Genomic DNA, 18,759 nt, shown 5'->3' with positions numbered 1-18,759 from the left:
TCATGAACGTACATGAAATGCAGTCTGCCGTTGAAACCCAAGTGTAGCAATTAAAAAAATGAGGAGGAAGGGGAACAGACTTCTGGGTAGCATTAGAGGGGACACTTGCAAATTCCTCAAATGTAGCACATCATTGCATGCACAATCCAGCATTGCTTACGCCTTCCTCTGTTTAAAATAGCTCTGTAGAAACTGGTGGGGCCATAAACGCATCCCTCCAACAGGGTTTGGTTGCGGGTGCTGGAGGTAAGCTTAGCATCAGCCCAGCCAAGGGGGTCCCCATCCCACCGCGCCAAGGGGAGAGCCTCCACTAGTGCTGTGGGAGGCAGAGGCCAGGCCACCCCAGCCCTGGGACCTGCCTTCAGCTGCGGCCCCAGCGCTTGGTCCCCACCTGAGCCACCGCCCCGCTGCCTTGCAGCTGGACTGGGACTGGCTGTGGGACCTGGGCTGGGTCCAGCCTGTGGGCCCGTCCCATCCCCATCTCCTTCCCCAGGGAGGTGTCCCCAGTGCCCCCCGGCTGTCCTGCTCCTGGCTGGGGCAGTGGGACCAGAGGGGCTGCCAGGCCCTGCCTTGCTGATCCGCACGGGAACCTCCCCTCCCCCTCCCCCAGTCCTGGCCCCCAGGAGCCCCCAGCTCCCCCAGCTCTCTGACAGCAATTTTCCCCTGCATGTTGTTCCTTCCTTTTTTCCTGCACATTTCACATGGTATTTGGCAAAGGTATTTCAGGTATTTTCAGTAAGCTGAATAATTGAAGGGGCCTACCAGCGGACAGCGATACTTTGAGCAAGCTGTCAGGTTGTATTTGGTTTTGTTTATTTAATTACGATGTGTGAAGTTCAGAATACTCCTGCCCTCCTGACCATCTCCATGTCAGTACGATAGTAGCGGTGTTACTTCACTGGTGTCGGATGTTGGCCAAAACCTTTGTTTACACTCTTTTTCTGGGACTGTTTCTCTTGTCTATTAATTGGCACGGCTAATTACAATCTTTTTATACTGAAAAGCTGGAAATCTCTGCATATCCCCAGTGCACCTAGCTGAGTCTTTTGAAGTACTGAAATAACCTAGAAAGCTGGGTTACACAGGCTCAGAGCATCTTTATAAGTTTGGGGCATTTTCTCAGTAAAGAGAACAGCACAGCAGCATTTACTGCAGGCCTATAAGAGTAGGAATGAGTGTGTTACAAGTATTTGGTAAGAGACTCTTCCACGTCGACTCTTTTTTCTAATACGCTTTCTCAATAATTGGACTATTATCCCATTTTCATCATAGTAGTTTTTCACTTTTTTTTTTTTAATTGTATTGTCTTTCAGGCCTGTGTTTCTACTTTCAGAGTGATCTGACATGAAGGCATTGTGCTACAACTTATTGCAGAAGCTGTTTGCATTTGCTTTTCCTCCTTCTTAATGGGCAGGGAGATGTTGACTCATAGTCTTCCTGAAGCTGGAGTGAGTCACCATCTGAGCTAGAGAGCTTTATTGTACAAAATGCTTACACTTGAAAAATGCAATTTAATTGTAGGGAGCTTTAGTGTTTATTGCTAAGTTTTTAACTGTAACTCCATCATTGTTTAATAAAGTTGTAACAGTTTGTGTATTTTTTATTGTTGACCTGGTATTGTTTATTCAGGAGTGGCAAAGCATGCATCTACTGTCATAGTATAAATGAGGCAAAAAGAAACATTTTTCTTTACTTTTATACTTAATGTGACATCTCTTAGATACTGCTAGTATCACTATTTTGATACAATAGTCAACATAGTATGGAATACAGTTGCTGCTGAGAGAAACGGAAATGTTCAGTAAAAATAGAAAAGAAAAATAGTGACTTTTGGTAAACTGCCAGATTTGGCCTTGCCAAATATTTCTTTTGAGGCTGGTGATAACAGCTTGAGTGGGCAGATGGAGTTTCCCCAAGCAATTCATCCTACACAAGATGATAGCAAAATGAGTCAGGAATTTTGTTGGAGGTTGGGAGAAAGATCCACAGCCCTTACATCTATTTCAGAGGCTGATGCCTCCCCTGCTGTAGCTCTGTGTTTGTTCTACCTGGGATGCCTTAAAGAAGACTTAAGTTTGGGGGTATTTGGGAGAGGACTGTTCTACCCACAATCAGCCAAACAACCCCATTTTACAAGTGACCTTCAGATTACCTATGAGATAAACATTAAGTGGAACATTAACATAATGTTGATGCTAACAAATTGCATTGTTATGAAATAGCATTATCCTACAGGAGCTCCTGAGTGTACTAAGTCAGACACTAAGTCATGAAACAGAGCTCTGCCTATTTACCACCAGGACAGTCATCCATTTTGAGCCAGCTGATGGTAAGCCAGAGCCACTTGCAATCTGCCTCTCATCTTTTGCACCTTGTGACTTCATTTATCTTCAGTAGCTTTTATCCACACCCTACAAAACTGAAGAGAAACACATTACTCCATTTCCTTAGCCAGGACCTGCAGGGTAACCAGCTGTACTCAGATTTCAAGTAATAGAGACAGTGATATATGTGATACAGATCTAAGAGCATGTCATGTCGCTGCTGTATGAGTTACAGCAGTCCTTCTGAAGGCAGTAATACTTCCAACAAGACATTCCAGAGCGAACCCAGTACTTCTACTAACACATATTTACCAATTCCTGTACAAATTCCTGGTTTAGGAAGCATGTCTCAGTTACATTATTCAGAAGAATATCTTTTCTGCATACTGAAGTATAGTGCCTCCTCAGACTTCCATCTCTTCCTTTGACATTACAACAGATTAGATTTCAATTTCAGTGAATTCTGAAATTCTATTCATTTACACCTAATCTGCATGATTCTTGATAGGTCCATCTAGAGTCGGGTTGTGATTATGGGTATCCCCATGATCCTATACCATAGTCTGGGTGGCACAGAGCTTCAAATCTGGACACACAACTTCTTTTTTAGTTTCATGCTTAAAGGAAAAAAAAAAAGATATTCATAAGACACGTAATCAAAACTGTGTAATATCTCTTATGGCTTCTCAAAGGATTTATTTTCATTAATGTGTTATTTCCCATTCAGATCATGTTTCAGCTGTGGACCTCTTTGCAATCTTGCAAATAGGGAAAAGATTGGACAACATGCATTTGTGTCTTGATACTGATTCAAAATAGTTCATAAATATTTTTGAGGAATTTTCTGTGATTAATTGTATTTGGTTTTGTGCCGCACAAAATATTTACCATTCACCTCTCTCTTTCATCATGGATTAGCCAATATTTTGTTAGCGCCTCATGAAATACTGAATTGGCATTGATCCTCTGGCAACGGGAACTCCATACTTTAATCAAACATACACCTGCTTCTATAATTACCTCTAATACTTACTATTAACTTAGTTGCAGTAAATACCTTTCTGTAGCTCCAGAGATTTCTAGAAGTGTAAAGGGATTTTCTAAGTCTCATGCTAAACCAAAGCCTGGCTATCCAGAAGACATAAAATGTTAGTGAACTGCCCCCTACATAAAGAAATAAAAATAGCCCATGCTATACTAGAAACAGGCAGAATAGCTGTATGTAAAGTCATGTCAAGATGCCATCATTTTAGGAACTAGAAGTCCCGTTCAGCTTAAACGAGCTCAAGTTTTGTCACTCATTTTAATGGAACCAGGAATTCATCTTAGGGATGCAGATTGAGAAACGCTTCCAGAAGCTCTTTCAACTTGTCAGACTGCTTTCCAGGCGTAAGCCTTGACTCCGCTATGGTTGTGTGCCAAAGGAATCTACATGAGGAAAATCCAGACCTTCTAGGAAGCCTCTAGGAAAAAAGCTTTGGAAACCCTGGTTACACAAATCCTCCTCCAAATTGCAGTAGAGCAAAACAGATGTGTACGATGATGAAGTTGTGACAAAAATAGTAAATCACTGGGAAAGGTACAACTCGGTGCATATACAATGGGAAGAACTAAGAGGACAAGACAAAGAAGTGGGAATGCGGAAGCTTTTTACTGTCCTATACAGTCTATAATGCTAATCAGAGGGGGTATATAATAACAGAAGTGGCATTCCAGAGAAGGGAACACCAATGACAGATCTTTACTTTACACAATTGAACAATATATGACTGCTGTGGAAAGGTCAGTGCCCTTAATGGAGAAAAGTCTTGTGAAAACAAAACAAAAAAAAAAACAAAACAGGAGAGCTGGTGGCATGTCACAACTGATCCTAGGAGGAGTGGAACTGGGCAGTGTCTTCCAGTGAGACCAAGAAGCAGGATGAGCAGTCCTCTGTATCTCAAAAGAGACTGAACCCTGCTGCAAAACTATGTTGTAACTTCAAAGAAATAAGAGACAACACTAACTAGCAAAAAGTTAATGAACAGATGAACAACCTGTGGTGTTGCAATATGTAGGTTAAATTTAGCTTCTGGGGTTTTAAAGTTTATTTGGCATTCTGAAATTGATTTAATTCTCCGAAGTATCTTTACATCTACTGCCATTTCTGGGTTCTCTTTTTCCTTTAAAGAAAATTAATGTGTTAAACATGTCCAAATATCTCCTTAGCAAACTGTGCTTCTTTGGTTGTGTCTGTATGTTGAAATGAATACCAGTGAGTGGATCTATTGACAATAAACATCCAGGTTAAAACAATAAAGCATATCTTACTCCCTGTCTACAATGAGGAGCTAGTATCATATTCTGAATCTTAAGAATCACTTCAGTCAAGCTGAGACTTGTTCGGAGTGGCATAGCCCTGGCTTTGCTCCCACTACTACACAGAAACAGGAATGACATAATAAATGAATAATAAAAAATTATGTTTTGCTCATTGCCTACATTCAGGGTGTGATAAGAACAGTCAGAAAAAAACTAAGGAAACTAGATATTCCATTTTCTCTTGAAATACCTGACCCTAACTGTTCCCATTATTAATGGGGGATTGTTGTGGTTAGGAAAAGTTGTCCAAGACAGCTTGGGTGTTACTATTTCACTGAGTAACTTACCTGCCAAAATTAGGAGTGAAATTTCTGTGCAGAACAGACAGAACTAATTCACAATTAGTGACTGCAAAACTGATTTGCTTGTATGGAACATTAGAATATTTTCATCTCAGAACAAATGAAGCTCTTCACGTGCTTTTCCCTCAAACTTTCACAAAACCAAAGTACAGATAGAGAACAATCTAAACTGCAGTATTCCATTTGAAGATGTACTTTTTCTGGCCTCCTCCATTTTATGTGTTTTCTCCTCAATTTAATTATAAGCTCATTGTTGACTTTCAGCAGAAGAATTTGCATCCAGGAGATTTGTTACAGACTTCTATATTCAGATTTTGAACATCAATTGCTTGTTGTGTTTGCAGCTAAAAACCAAAAAACCTCCTGTTTTTGTGCTTCGGTTTTACTCTAGACTGGGTTGCTTCAAGGCTGTTGCTGCTTGGGAAGAAATATTACATAGAGCACAATGGATGACATGGTGCAAGTCATAGTTATTCATGAGAAATTTTAAAGGGTTTAGGCTTGTTTCTCTTTCAAAGAGAAGAAACTTCAAGGCATGTTTGTATTTGTTGTAATTTGTCCCATTATAGAATTGCCTAAAGGTACATAACTCAGAGCTTGATTTGCATCTGAGTTTCCTCAAAGGGGAAAGGTGCAGATGTGACATTTCAAATGTGGCCCAATTCTATGCTACAATAAATTATTTATCCCTGGAGCTGCTACAAGGTTTTCAAGAGTATCAAAGTGATTGGGAATATACAAAGAGGAACACGAGATTCCTAGCCCTAGAAATTTACCTTCTTATAATTATGCATGAAATATTATTGATAACAAAATACCAGAGGCAAGAATGGAATAGTGAGTCCCAAGATGATGGTGATTTAAGAAAAAGACATATAGTGGAATTGATTACTAAAGGGATTTTTTGAAGGGTGTTTTAAGTAAAAATGTAAAGAAGGTTTGTCAGGTAAAGATTCTTCCTAACATAAGATTAGCAAGAACACCAGCCAGAACAAAAGTACTGAAAGGACAGATCTTAAGATATCTATGGCCCAGCCAATCTGTTTTATTGTATTTGTTTAATAGCTAGCACAGTCAGGTTCTAGTTCAGGACTGGGGCTACTACACACCTCTTGAAAGATTAAGTAAAGCAAGAAACATTACAGTGAATGTTAGAAAAGGGAAGTAGAAATCTAAAGCACCATAGTTAAATATAACTTGGAGTCAAGTCTTTTTCTGTTTTGCCAGTTTCCTTTTTTTAGCAGTAGTTGCAGTGCTAATTCTATGTCATACATGATTTTATTGCTGTAAAACAATTTGGAAACATAATCTGTCAAAAATGTTTTTATTTTTATAAGATTGCAATTTTTTTTTAAATCAAAGGCCCTCAATTGTTCAGATGGTTGCTTTTCTCTTGTTTTTTTTCCTTTTCCATTCTTTCTTCTTTTTTTCCCCCTGTAGTAAGAAGCAAAAGAGGGGGAAAAAATGACAAAAGTGCACCTTTATATTTTTGTTTTCATAAAAAGAAAAATCACAAAAAAGTTCATTTTATATAAGGAAAGTACTCTTTCAGAGAAGCCTTTTATCTAAGTCCGATATCATGCTATATTCTTCACATCCCAGTGAAGCTATAATATATTCGAAATAGAACACTAGAGAAATTAGTCATACCAATTAATTAGTTGTGGATTATTTGGAAGAAGATTCCCAATGAAGCTGCTTCCTATAAACCCACAGTGAAACTGCTTGTTGAGTTAGTGATACCAAAAGCCTTCCTTTTGGACTACAGTCTAAAGGCAACCTCCTGTTTTTAATCCTTTTTGACATAAGGGTGGGGTGCAGAACAATAGCAGTGAAGTAGAAATCCTGAGCCACTGGTCTCACCTGCCTAAGCTGGATCATACAAGCCTGCAAACAGTTTATTCTGTATTTGCTTTTGCAACTGCTGAGTAGTACTTGCTTCTCCCAGTTCCTGCTGCTGTATTGTTCCTATTAATATAGGAATATATCACAAGTTGTGTGCCTGGATTTATTGCAAGAGAACAGCATATTTGACCTACAATTCAAAACAACCTGCCTCTCTGATTAGCTGAGACTGGTCTCAGCATAATGGTATTGGCAAAGATAAATGAGGTTTTTTACCTTTAATTAGCAGAGAAGGGAGACGGCAATACAGTTCCATGAAGCAATCCTCCAAAGCAGGGCAAACTTTGCTCTAATGTAATAACAGTTTCATCTGGAAGCATTTAATAACTTGGTTTATGTGAAATTCAGGCTGAAATTGCATAAAACACCCCTTATATCTTTACCAGTTTCACCACTACTGAAAATGTACCAAGAGTATCATATTTCACATTCTTTCAGCTGAAACAAGGAAGTGTGGACATTTGTAAAATATTCTAATGAAACCCTTCTAATCTTGTGAGTATTTGTGCTTTCAGGTATATAACATCAGCCTGTATTTTTTTCGGTTATAGTTAAGTCGCCTACAGCTTTGAGTTTCATCTAGTGAGTTTGGTCTCCTGGCAAAACAGACATTGCTAGCCACGGGACACGGTGAGAAGAAACCTGATCCCTGTCTCCCATTTTACTTTCTGCAGGTATCTTGTTGCCTAGTGAAGCTCTTGCATTTTTGCAGATTAAATATTTATGTACACAGTGAGGGAGGCTGTCAGAAAATACCAGAACTTAACTCTCACCTCTGTGGAAACACTGGCCCTGAGAAACAGACTGATTACAATGGATGAAGGTAATTTTTTAGGACATAATATTTATTTAGTTAAAAAAAAAATATTCCTGTATGTTATATTATGGCACACAGTTGTTGAGAGTGGAAGGGTGGAGCCAGGCCACTACTACCTTAAACAAGCTGAGTGAAAAGTGTGAAGAGGATAACCGTCTATTTTTAAGCTTCTCAGCTGTAAACAAAAGTCAAGAAAAAAAAGAACCCACTGATATGAAAGATGTACTAAAAGAGCTAAGTTGTTTACGTGGCAGAAAGATCCACAAGTGAATGAGTGTAGTTTTGAATACAGATAATTATTTTTCAAAAGCTGTCTTGCTAACCTAGGAAAACGTATGTTCAAATGCTAGTGACTAGTTGGAAAGTTGTGTACGTGTCTTCATAAATGTTTAGAAAAGTGTGATAAATGAAGGTCTTCTAAATAAAGCCACTCCAGGATTTACAAATATTTTGTGAATTTTTAGAAAAACAGGATTGAGTTTCCACAGCTCAACAAATCATTGGCTATTATTTCAGCCACGGCAAGTGACCATGTGTGCTCATGTCTATGTACTGTGTCTCCCTTTAGGTATGTCATTTCAAGAAATACAATGTTAGAAAATGAACAAGAAAAATTGTACAAGGGAATGATCAAAGGGCTAATGAAAATGACTTCTGATGAAAGACTGAAAAGTGGGTTTGGTGGTCTAATGTAAGAACCTTTAAGTTCTTTCTCAGAAGAACGAGTTCAGAAGTCCTCAAAAGTCTTCAATTTGGTTGTAGGACAAGAAGCAATGAACTCAAATTTAAGGGGCGGGAGTTTCAGTTGGACTTTAAGGAAAAAACATGCTTACTAAAAGGACATTTAACAACATATTAGATCAGTGATAAAAAATGGGTTAAGTAGGTAGTCCTACTTTCTTTTCTATGATGTATTTTATTTCGGAGTATTTTTTTGAAAACTTAGACCTTTGCTCAAATTCTCCTGTCCCTGCTGCTTATTTCTTCCCTGCAATCTTAACTCCTGTTTGCTGGAAAAAATCGTTTGCAAGGCAAGTGATTTTACCAGAGGATTCTGCCTCAAACAAGAGAACATAATGCCACAACAAAAGGATAAAAATTGTATATTGCCAAATTTTGTGGTTTTCCTACTAGATTTTCCACAGACATAACATGTATCCTAACTGTGACATCTTAAAATTGTCATTAAATTGCAACTGTACTATTAAAATTTTTTTTTTTAATAGAATATCTCTTACAAGATACTATTGTGAGTGTTCAAACTTCATTTTTTTTGATACACACCCTGAGGTGGCCGTATTTGGGGGCTAGCAGGTAACCAAAGCCTCAAAAATCAAAATATTCAACATCTACAGTCAGTTTTAGTTTGAGACTTTTATTGCGTATGCATTTAGGGGTTTAGATAAGTGAAAGCAGAAGGCCAGATTCTGTGAGTGCTTTTCAAGGGTGTGTAATTAAAGAATAAATGAACAGTTATGCAAAGCCTATAATAAAAGCAGGATAGTTTGCCATGCCCCACCTTAGGGAGCAGGCTGCTGAAAAGCTGTGTGAGGGAAAGATGAGGAAGATCTGTGGCTTTTTCTATGCAACTTGCAGATCCTGTACATAAATCATGAGGGAACAGTCTGCTCTTACCTAATATTGATTAACATGTTTGAACCCTTCCCACACATATTAGTAAAAGTAGTTTTTTCTGAGATGTCAAATATACTTCTCAAGCATTATGCTTAAAATTTAAATGCATTACTAAACATTAAAATTAAAGGAAGATTGCTATGGCTGATTTAGAGGTGAATAGCACTTATTAGTGGGGCATTGTGATCTGTTTGTATTCTCAGGCAGCTGACTAATGAATGAGCAAAGGTTGGGAATACCATGGAATATCAAGTCTAACCAACATGAATGGAATAGCTGTGCCTACAAATAAACATACAAACGCACATAATTTTCCAAGGAAAGTTAAATCTAGATTCTCATCTTTGCCAGTATCTCTGTGGCTTATAGTATGAAACATGTGCCTTTACTTTGATTTTCAAGAGGAAAATAACGATAACATTGACAAAATATGGCAAGAAAAAGCCTTGCTGTCTGTGATAACAAGCTGTAATATTAACTATTGACATGGAAGTTTTGTTCCAAATCGACAACTCAGTAGTTGATAACTTCTGTATATGCTCTTCTTCATGTCAATGTACTATATTAGGATAATGAAGGATTTTTAATGTCAAAAGAAGTCAACTGACTGACTGTGTAACCTTCTTTCACACCAGACGTTAAAAATAACAATTTAAACAACACCGTTGATTGTCAACTCTGTTAGGCAATGCCATTGGGCAAGGCTGTTGCTTAAGGCAGTGTAACCTGAGAATGTCAGAAAAAAAATGTGGTTTGACCAGAATGAATAAGAAGAAAACGTTTGCATAATGCATTTTCATCTGGAAAACATCTGAGTTGTAGCTTGTAACAATGTAAACAAACCTCTACCTGTAAAATACTGTCAGAGTTCATTGTTAAGTTACTTTCAGGGGATGAGATAGAGTTATAAAAGGTGCCCTTCTCAGAGGATGAACCTTCATATTAACAATACAAGGGCTGAATTCATATAACAGCAATCATTGCTATAAATGCAGGCTTAAATATCATAGAATAAGCTGATATCAATGTGATGCAGTGGTCAATGAGAAAGAAAGACCAGACTACTAAGACCGTCCAGCCTGTAGGTAAATAGGAGAGGCAGCTACTATTCCATCCACAAACAAGAGAAGAGGCCCCAAAAGGCCCATTTCCAACCACTCAGCTATGCTGAATATTGCAACTACATTCTGTTACTTGGCTGCTTGGATGAGTGATCATCATCAGCAATAAAAATTACAATTTCCACTTTTTCGTAAGCAACAGGGAGAAACAGTGTGGTCTGGATTATCAGTGCCCATTTGTTCAGAGCATTTGGAGAACAGTTATTCGTTATCCACATCAAGTTTCATACTTCATTTTCCACATAATAAAGGGGGAAACACTGTACGTCTGCCCAAGTCGAAGAAGCAGTCTTCTTCTCTTTCACTATGGCTCTTCTATTGAACCATACTTTAAAGACACTCCCACCAAACCCTGAAAGTCCTCTCTTTCACTGCCCTTCCTTGTCTTGCATCACAGCACAGAGGGTAGGACAGGCTCCATTCAGCTTATAAGAAAGCTTAGTGTATGCACTTGCATTATGGATAGTACTGAATAGCAGAGAGTCTGTGCATCAGTAGAACAGTCCTGTAACAAGGAGCAATAAAGAAGCTTGCTCTCAGACAGCCCCTCTATACAAAGTTATTAAAAGAACATTTGTTTTATATATTATATATATTCTTCTGTCATTGCAGACAACCTTTTTTGTGAGATACTGCTACGTCCCTAAAAATGAGTGGGTAAAATTAGTGGTATTACTCACAACACAGGGGTGGGGCCCAAACCAAGCACTAAGTTAATTTGCCCCAACTGCTCCTCACAGATCACAGATTTCAACAAATTCCTGCCCTGGCGAGGTTTGAGAAATTGCTGTGAATGCTAAAAGTCACTCCACTATTTTGCCATTTTGATGAAAATTGCAGTGTGCTATACCTTGACATACAATGGGTCATACAACAAGACACACGATGACTGTTAAATACGCTTAACAAGAAACAGACGCAAAGATATTCTTGCTTTTCTATCTTGTTTTTCTGCCATAGCCTTGAAATGTCTGTTTATTGCATAGAGAAATTAATCTGTGTGGGATTTATTATACTCGTATAGTGAGATGCATGAATATTTAACTGTGTGCATTATTGATTTAAATACTGCATTTGCAGAATCAAGGAAAGATATCATACAAATGTGGCTGGTTTCTCCACCCCTTGACAGCATCCTTTCTTTGATGTCTGGAGCACCTCTCAGTAGAATAAGCTGTGCCTTGTGTTCCAGCAGTTCCCAGCCATGTAACATGCTTGCAAAACTTGCAATTTGAATGAATTACATATCTGATGATTTACAGAGACTCTGAGAGCCCCATTATCAGAGCTGGTCTGGATTGGTTCTAAGTGTAACCAGAAGCCAAGGAAAGCTCAGTCTGATTTTAAGAGCGCAGGATTGTTTTAGCTGTTTCCCTGTGTCTTATATGACATTTAACATACAATGTTGGTATTGCAGTTAGCATTAAAGTACGAAGATTCATTAGAATTTGCTGTGCAGGGAATCTCTGGAGGAGCAGCCCTATACATCTGTGAGAAGACTCTTAATCCCTAATATCCTGAGAATTTCTATAGTGATTTTTTTCATCTGAAAGGCATTAAATTAATTAATGCTGTAGCTGGCAATACTCCATGTAAAACATCCCACACTGTGGACTGAATACTGAGACATTATATTAAAACTGGCCCAAAGATATAAAAGCTCCATGTGAGGTTACAACACTAATTTTTTCTTGACCATATGCAGAACATGAACATGCTTTATCAGAATAAAATGACTTATTTTAATCTGTCTCTATGGAGATTTTCTTTAAATAATCTGCTTTAAATACTAGAGAGTGTGACTTTTTCCTTTTACTATAACACATGATAAATAGGAGTGCCTGATGATCTTTCCTAAATTGTCTTAGAAGCATTGCTATCTGTACTATGCATATTAACTGAATATATTTTTGTTGTTGTTTTGGTTTTTTTTTAAATAACAAAAAGCTCCACTAACCACTGGAATAAGAATTGCTTTTTCATAATAAGTGATTTGGTGGGGGGGGTTTCTGTTCCTGGTTTTGGGGGGGGTTTTTTGCACTTTTATTTAGACCAATATTCCTGTTCTGAAGAAAGTATTCCCCTGTCATCACAATCTTGGTTGTGGAAGAAGAAGAAGAAGAATTCTGTTTCTCCTGCTGCTAAAAGCCAAAGCAAAACAGGTAACATTAGCTTTTTTAATTTGCAAACATTTGCACACACCAAATGATTAGAAAACTATTAAAAGGCATATGACACCACTGTAATGGAGGTGTGGTGTTTTATTAATTATCCACCATACTTTTTAAGCAATAAGATATAACCCATTGAAGCACAGCCTGAGAAAAAGATGTCAAGCTGTCCCACTTGGCTGATGGTCTGAATCACTCCTTTCAGCAGCTAAACTGTAGTGCCTGTTTGCTCTAATTGCAGGTATAACACATGTGGAGCTGGGAGCACCATCTTAGACCAGACTGGAAACCTTTGATAGGCCACAAAAACAGGACTGTGGATTTGAGGTCTCTTGTCCCTTAGACTGGATGTAGTGTGGCTGAGCCAACAGCACATATCTGACTTTTGGAACATTACTGATACTGGACTAGCTTTTTTATAAAGCTAATCTATTCTGTCCTACTTTAAGTCCAGGAGTCCACGCAAATTCTCAACCATCCTCTTTTTATATTTCAATGTGTGGGTGAGAGGGAAAGAGAAAAGAGCATTTGGAAGAGTAGACTCTAGTTGTGTCATACCAATAGCTAGTTTCAGACATGACCTTAGAATGACACTGACTGGCACATTGGCATTGTGATAGACCAAGTATCTTTGAGATTGGAAGACTAATGGGGTAACTTGTCTTTCCATCCAGGGCTTTAGCATATACTACAATAGTCCCTGGCCCAATTGTTTTCATGTGCCAGCTAAACCTTTGTGTATTATGGTCAGACAATTGTGTGTTAGCAGTCACCGTGCTGCTTGAGTGGAAAATTATGACACTGTATGAAATAGTATCTGTTTCAGTGACTAAATGCTCGACTTGCTCTGACTAGCCAACCTAGGTGGGTCTCTAGGTAGTTTTGGGACAGAACATGAATATACCTGCCACCTATGTGAACATCGGTAATAACATTGCAGTAGCCTTAAAACTATAAATAACACACCTGTTAAATACATGGCTGCACCTTCGCCCAAGGTTAGATTGAGACCTAACAATTCAGTGACTCCAGCTGTAGAAAAGTGACTGATCTATAAAGTTCAGAATAGTTTACAGAGGAAGATGTCATACTGCTGTTAACAAGCCATATTAATATTTCAAAAACTAAAACAGAGAAATTTTCATGGGGCTTTGCCATTTTGTAAATCCATTAAACTAAACTTAATTACATACTAGTAAAGAAACAATCCTTGCATCACTTTTCTTTTTCTCTTCCAAAGATGAGACGAGGGAGACAGAAGAGGTTTTTTTAGGTCTCAAACTGATACTACATTCAGTAGAAGTAACCAATTCAAAATACAATCCTCTTTGCTTTGTGGTTAGCAAATTTCAGAACTCAAGAAATAATTGCCCATAAACTTTGCAGGATTCAACAAGGTCAGCTGCATAAGAATCTCAGAGATAAGATGCCAGAAGACAACTACGTTAATTCAGCTCCTACTGAAGTCAATGAGAATTTAAGTTACTCAGGATATTGACTGCTAAACTTTTAATTCTTTAGGAAATTTAAGTAAAACCTCCCAATGATCCAAAATCAGGGACCAAAGAAAGATATTTTACTGCTGCTTTACTTGTGGGGTTTTTTTTCTGTCATTTAGATACAATCACATTAGGCTGTTGGAACAGTGATTCTTGTTCTGATTAGTTCTGGTATCTGATCCAGAATGAAATCAGTAAAAAACCTGTGAATTTAGAACTAACTCTTCTGACAAAATTTTCACCAGAAAATGTGCAAGGAGAGTGTCAGTTTGTCAAAATCAGAATCTTGCATGGGGTTATTGGGACATTAAACACATAACAGAGTTCAGAGTGGACCTAGAACAGAAATTGTTATCAGCACCAGAGATACCTACTCCAAAATGTGCATTACTCATAAAGTTAAAGCAAGCACTTATTTTCTTGTTCCACTGGAGATTAGGAAGTTGAATATCAGGTTATGCTTCAGTGGATTAGCAAACACGTAGGAAAGCTCAGCCCCATGGCACCCCTTTCTGCATTGCTTCTCATGCTCAAACTTTCCATGCTGTGCTGCTTACCCATGTGCCAATTTCCTTACTATGATGCAGCATAGATCTGTCTATGAAATTTTCTGAAGCTAGTTGCAATAATGCAAGACATGCGTAGGCCTGAGGCAGGTTCTCATGGCTGCTGCTCAGGTGTTTGTATTACGGGGCAATGACGCCACATGATGTTTCACTTGCCAGTGCTTTTTGCGTACTGCTTGTGATCATTAAAAATACAAAAATTGTAACTACATGAGCACTAACTGTGTGCATGTTGCCTCAAATTACAGCTACTCTTACCTCAAGGAAACCGCAGACCTCCCAGCTTTATATACACTATCTGACCCCAAAGCCTCTATGCTTTTGAATCAAAGCTTATTTCAGTGATAAAGTTGGCATGCAGCATTTCTGGGTGTGAAGCTCCTATTTCACAAGGTCTGATCCTGTGAAATGTCCATTGTTATTGAGATTCTGAGCATAGGAGCATTTTGAGGGGATTGCTCTGATGTGCCTGTAATTGTATCAGAACTGGTCATCACGTCCTACCCCTTTTCCATTCAGTAAACTCACAGATAAACCTGGAGTTAAACGTAAAGATTGGATTACCATCCACATCTGGTTTTCTTGAACTCTCTAAATATATTGCACAATTCAACAGGCAATGGAAATATCTTACCCTCAGAGAATGAGAATTTTTGTCACAGGCTAATTTTTCCTGACTAGAAAGGAAAGAATTTCCTGAAAAGTAAACCAGATGATATAAAGATGCGCTCATAAATATTTAAGTTGGTGTTGATGGCAATTTTCTCAAAAGATAAGAGTATATCCTGAGATGATGCTAATGTGGACAAATAAAATAATATTAATTATTGTATTTGGACTTTGTGAGCAATTTATACTAAATTCTTAGTTTTGATATTTATTGTACAGGGAAAAAAAATAAATTTATGAAATAATTAGTCTTAACAGATATCAGTCTTTTCTGGGCAGAAATTATGCCCTTCACATTGCCCTTTCTGTTTAGATACAGTTAGAGCAAATAAATCTGAATTTATGTTACACTGCCTTAGGACAGCGACTAGATTGAAAACATTCCCAATACAGTCAAAAAAGGTCTCCATCTTCCATCTTTTTTCCATCTTTTTCCCTTCTTCTGTCTCACAAAAGGAAGTGGTTGCTGGAAGAGACACAACACATGAAGGTCTCCTCTTCAGAATATTAGTCAATGTTATCTTGAAGATTTTGATCTTATAATGAAAAAAATAGATTGTAAATATACAGGATTCATGTGGATGTATGCGTTATCCAGGTTGTACTTTTGGTACAATGAAAGGACTACAATTTTTCTTTCGTATTTCATTTGGACCGATTGCTATTATCTTAGAAGTTCTGCAGGACACACAGTTTTGAGGTTTAAATCTGTATGTTTTATCCAATAGCTGAGCACTGCTGGAAGGTTGCTCCTGGCAAAAAAAGCTGAGTATTAGTCAATATGAAATTAAAATTCTGTAGCAAAACTCTACTGTTGCCTGTAATTCTGTATTAACAATACCATTCCTTTACTCTAGCAAGAGAAATCAGGCACAACTTGCTTGTCATAAATTGTCTTTTCCTTTTGGTACAATATTCCTGTAACTACAATAGCAGCATTTATACCTTTCAACTAAGTTACTACTAAGGATGCAAAACAGAAGTAATATTTCATGACTGCAAAGAAAACAAGTGCCAGACCAGTTGCCTTTGCTCTGAGATCCTCTGAAACATTCTCTTTATGTAACAACACACAACATGGCACATCTGCTTCGTCTTTTCTCTCATCTGTTTTCAGGAGGGATTAGTAATGAGGAAAGAGGAAATTGAGAGTGCAGTGTAATGACATTTTTTATGTTTTACTTTGTTTTGATCACTTAAAAATGCAGATTAAAATATGCAAATACTTTTACAGCATGACGAAAATGTGTCGTTAGAATGCAATATAATAATAATATTTTAATAATGATATAATAGAATCATGTTTTTTGATGCTGGCATGCTTTGATATCTTTATTTTTTTAGGGAAAAAATTCTCTGGCACTGGGAAAACAAAAGGTAAGAACTATGAGGCTTTGGAGTTAAATTCCCCAAAATAAGTGGTCCTCTTCCATCTTGTTTGCCTGTTTTAAGAAGTATTATGAGGATACTTCTCTTTCTGTCCATCTTTCAGAATTGCTAGTGGCCACTTCTATAAAAAGAAAATAACCCCTTGTCACAAGGCAGTATATACTGGTGCGAGGCATAAAACAGAAGTCATTATAGCAAAAAAGTAGCTAAATGGTGAAGCATGTGGGATGTGGTAAAGCTACGAGACAGACCTCAGAATTTATGCTGGATACCTCTAGATGTTAGAGCAGTAAATTTTATTGGAGTTGGCATGAAGCAGTGCAGAAGTAACATGATAGGGGATCAGCCATTTTCAGCTACAACGGCATCTGAAGTGCATTGTTAATTCTTATGCATAAAATATCAGCAGGGAGTGGCCTACCTATAAACCAAGCATGCTGTAAACTAGGAGACTGACTGCTCCTATCTTAAATTGTGATTTTTAATTTAAAAAAAAAAGAAAAATCCCTCTGTGCTTCCCAGGCATCCGGTTTAAAGTGTAAATTAAGATTTCGTTTCAACCAAGCAGATATGGTTCTCAACACAGCCTGCCATCTAGGTCCCCTAACCATCCCAGTGGAGCTGTAGCCACAGACAGTTGTTCGCTTTCCTTCCTTTGGTAGCTGGTTATGCATTGATGATCTGCATTGAGGATGGTTGATCGTGTTTGCCGTGCAGACTGCACAAAGCACATGTTTACACTTCAGGATTATGAGGATTATGAATGTGAGAACATTTTGTGTTTCTCATCAAATGTTTAGCAGTTGTATGTACACACAGGACAACAACCAGCTAACACTTGAGAGAATGAGTGACAAGAGTGCTGTGTGCTAAATTTCTGTGGATGGAAGACATGAAGAAAGTTCCTATGTTGACAGAGGAACTAAAACTTTACATGAAAATTAAAACTTTTATGTAAAAACGATACCCCTCTACATTTCAAAAATAGTCTTGGACATGGAAACAGTCTGATCAAGGAGTTAAAGCTAAAAAGAAATAACATATTGAGATCGACTTTTGGAAGTGAGGATGACATCAAAATTAGTCATAGAATCTTAGAATGGTTTCAGTTGGAAGGGACTTGTGAAGATCATCTAGTTCAACCCCCCTGCCATGGGGGATTCTATTAAACCTTTTTAACAGAAAACAAATCTATTCAGGTTGTACGCCAAGGAATCTGTTTGTCTCCATTTCTCAAATTATAAGTCTTTCCTTTTACATGTTCAATAATGCTAGGCAGAAATAGACAATATCTCAGGGAAGGAAGGGATGGTAAAGTGTAGTTATGTAGAAAGATCCAGTCCCCCACTCCAAACCCCAAAGCTAGTTATACTATGTCTAAAATACTATAAAGAAATGACTGCAGGTTAAATAAAACTCCAAACTACTTCCGATATTGTATTATTGATTACTGTCTGCACTCTTACTATACAGATGAAGCAGGTCATCTATCATCACTAGGTACCTTCTTGAATTGTGAAAGTACTTTCATTTAGACTGAGTTCTGATCATGAGATGAAGTTTTCTGGGAATTACTTCCATTAGATTGCAAGCCAGTTATCCTGGCCATAAAGGAAGAAGGACTTTCAGCCTCAGTCAAAATAGGTAACATCCTGATTGCATGAATGGAAGAGCATAAAAACTTATTAGGTTTAGTCCTTTCCTTCTAAATCACTGTTATTTGAAGTACAGAACTGAAACTGATGATAGATTAAGGGACTTTCTAGTGTAATCTTATTTATTAAAAGGGAGTGTGAAAAATCCTTGTTTGTATCCCGACCACAGTAGAATCAAACATGTGACAGCTTTCTCTTTACAGATACAAGCCTCTTACTAGTAAATGCTATGCTCAAAAGCCGCTCTCATCTTTAATCTTAGCTTAAAACATATTTATACATATTTCTCTGGTGCTGCCTTCACTCTTCTGACAGTGCTTCTGTGTGTGCGTGAGAGTGCTTCTC

The 18,759-nt window shown here is 37.9% G+C and overlaps 1 protein-coding gene across 1 annotated transcript in view; it reads left to right on the top strand.

Annotated features, from left to right (window-relative positions):
- Positions 1 to 18,759, top strand: part of LOC127027754 (uncharacterized) — a 37,286-nt gene that overhangs the window by 155 nt on the left and 18,372 nt on the right. The window lies entirely within an intron of this gene.

This window comes from Gymnogyps californianus, chromosome Z (assembly GCF_018139145.2).
Source record: "Gymnogyps californianus isolate 813 chromosome Z, ASM1813914v2, whole genome shotgun sequence".
NCBI classification, from domain to species: Eukaryota; Metazoa; Chordata; class Aves; order Accipitriformes; family Cathartidae; genus Gymnogyps; species Gymnogyps californianus.
Note: the sequence above shows the minus strand (reverse complement) of the source record. Positions and strands in the feature narration are given on the sequence as shown.